This window comes from Erinaceus europaeus, chromosome 20, assembly GCF_950295315.1.
Source record: "Erinaceus europaeus chromosome 20, mEriEur2.1, whole genome shotgun sequence".
NCBI lineage: Eukaryota > Metazoa > Chordata > Mammalia > Eulipotyphla > Erinaceidae > Erinaceus > Erinaceus europaeus.
Genome location: NC_080181.1, coordinates 40,215,129 through 40,217,981, shown reverse-complemented (window position 1 = coordinate 40,217,981; position 2,853 = coordinate 40,215,129). Strand labels below are relative to the sequence as shown.

Here is a 2,853-nt window from a genome sequence, read left to right as displayed (position 1 = left end):
ACCACAGGATAAGAGGAATACAACTCCACACAATTCCCATCACCAGAACTCAGTATCCCATCCCCTCCCCTGATAGCTTTCCTTATTCTTTATCCCTCTGGGAGTATGGACCCATTCTGGGATGCAGAATGTGGAAGGTCTGGCTTCTGTAATTGCTTCCTCGATGAACATGGGCATTGACAGGTCGATCTGTCTGTCCAGCCTGCCTCTCTCTTTCCCTAGTGGAGCAGGGATCTGGGAAGATGGGGCTCCAAGACACATGGTGGGGTCGTCTGCCCAGGGAAATCAGGTTGGCATCATGGTAACATCTGGAATTTGGTAGCTGAAAAACAGTTAACATATAAAGCAGAACATATTGTTTACTAGTCATGAACCTAAAGGCTGGAATATTGCAGATAGAGATGAGAGTCTCCATTTTGGAAAAAGCTAGCAGGTCTGTTTTAGGTATATTCCAGAAGACCTATGACTTTACTAGTTTTTGTCTGAGCCTGAAATCTAATATGCTCTCTTGATTTCTGACTGTTTCTTTCCAATAAACAAACTTTATGTTTTTATTATTATTATTTTTTATTTTACAGGATCCACGATCACCAGCTGCTCAAACAACAAAAACCATGATTCCAAAATCATGGATGTCGATTCTGCACGTAGAGCAAACGAGCTGCCCTATGTGTGTCACTCACGACAGAAGCCCTTTTTTAATAAAGATTTTTAAAAATACAGAATACACTGCCTCCTTAAAGTAAATGGAGAGACCTCATTGACAGACCTTTTCTCATTATCCCAGTGCACCACATTCGTCTAATAATAATAAATTAATTAATAATGATAAATTATTAAATAATAATGTAATAAATTAATAATTTATTAATAAAGTAGAGAATAAATTAGAGAATAATAAATTAGAGAATAAATAAATTAATAATAAATAATAAATAAATAATAAATTTATTTTAATAAATAAATTAAATAAATAAATGTAATAAATAAATAAATAAATGTGTAATAAATTAGAGAATCTAGCAGCTTGAGTTCTAAGCTTATGTCTATTTACTCTTTTTACTTTGAACACATTTTCAATACTGAGTTTTACTTTGAACACATTTTGAATACTGAGTTTATTTGCTGTAAATACTAGCATTGTTCTCACCATTAACACCTATTTCCGTGACCCTAAATGCCCAGAAATATCTGCACATCTTACAGCTTCTTTTTGTTTTGTTTTGCTTTGTTCATTTTATTTTTTATCTACACAACCTCTATCATGAACTTCACCTATAGGGGGCCTGGTGGTAGCACCTAGGGTAAGCTCACATAGTAAGAAGCTTAAGTACCTGGGTTTCAGTTCCCCACCCCCCACGTGCAAGGGGGTGCTTCACAAGCAGTGAAGCAGGTTTGCAGATGTCTTTCTCTAACCCCTACCTCCATTTTCCTCTACCCCCTACCCTCATCTTCCTCTCTTGTCTCAATTTCTTTCTGATCTATCCATTTAAAAAAATGGAAAAACGGGCCAGGTGGTGGTGCACCTAGTTGTTACCAGGCTCAAGGATCCAGGTTTGAGACATCTGCAGGGGGAGCAGGGGGAGAGCTTCGCAGCTATGCAGATATCTCTTTTTCTCTCTCTCTCTCTATCTCCCCTTACCTTCTCAATTTATGGCTGTCTCTATCTAATGAATAAAAATAATAAAATAATTTTAAAACAATGGAAAAATGGCCTCCAGGAGCAGTGAATTTGTAGTGCTGGCATGGAATCCCAGCGATAATGCTGAAGAAAAAATAATTAGTAAAGATTATCTTGCAGGCAGCTATGTAGCAACCTTTGCTTTACAGTCCTATAACCACCAGTGTGACAACATTTTTTCTTCACTTTAAAATTAATACTTGCTCTCTTTTCCCATTATTTACTCCTACTCCTCCTCTTCCTTTCCTTTTTGCCTCTTCAAGATATAAATTTCCTTTCCTTAAACTAGGATTATTTTATTGACACAAGCTTTTAGAGATTTCTTAAAGTCAATGTTCCCTGCCTGCTACTCTTAGTGACTGCCTTCCTGATCTCCAAGAAGAAACAAGAGCCTGAGAACATCTCACAAGCACATTATTTGTATTACTGCATAAAACATTTTAAATCAATGACTATATAATGCTAGATTTTAATTCCAACCACATACTATGAAATTGTCCTGCTTGATATTTACTGAAAAAAATGTTTTCTCTTTATTTGAATTTAACACTGCAATTTTTTTTACATCTTTATGAATTCTAGGATAAAGAGAGAAATTGATAGGGAATGTGGAGATAGAGAGGCAGAGAGAGATAGAGACTGAGACACCTGCAGTCCTGCTTCACTACTTGTGAAGCTTTCTGCCCTGCAGGTAGAGACCAGGGGTTTGAACCCAGGTTAACCCACTGTAATCTGTGCACTTCCAGGTAAACATACTTACCCTTGCCCCAACACTGAAATATTTTTTTTCCATTTGTGGGTGGACTGGTGTATTAGAACATTGAGTAACTCATTTAATTTAAAGTTCTAAACCTCATGACAGGTAATTGACTCACTAAGGAAAATGTGGAAGAGATGTGATATGAATAAAGATGCCTTCTTCAATACAGTAAGGTATTAGGCTACAAAATGAACATTCAAAAGTCAGTGGCATTCCTATATATAAACACTAAGTTAGAAAAACATGAAATCCAGAAATCAGTTCCTTTTACTATAGCAACAAAAATTATAAAATATCCAGGAATAAACCTAACCAAAGAAGTGAAAGACTTGTATACTGAAAATTATTAATCACTAATCAAAAAAATTGAAAAAGACCCAAAGAGGTGGAAAGATATTCTATGTTTATGGGT

General features: G+C 35.9%; 1 non-coding gene across 1 annotated transcript; it reads right to left on the bottom strand.

The window, feature by feature from the left end:
• Window positions 1-567: 567 nt before the first annotated feature.
• Window positions 568-699, bottom strand: LOC132535164 (U11 spliceosomal RNA). Its single transcript, XR_009546948.1, has one exon. It is a non-coding gene; the product is annotated as a U11 spliceosomal RNA (small nuclear RNA).
• Between the last annotated feature and the right edge of the window lie 2,154 nt (window positions 700-2,853).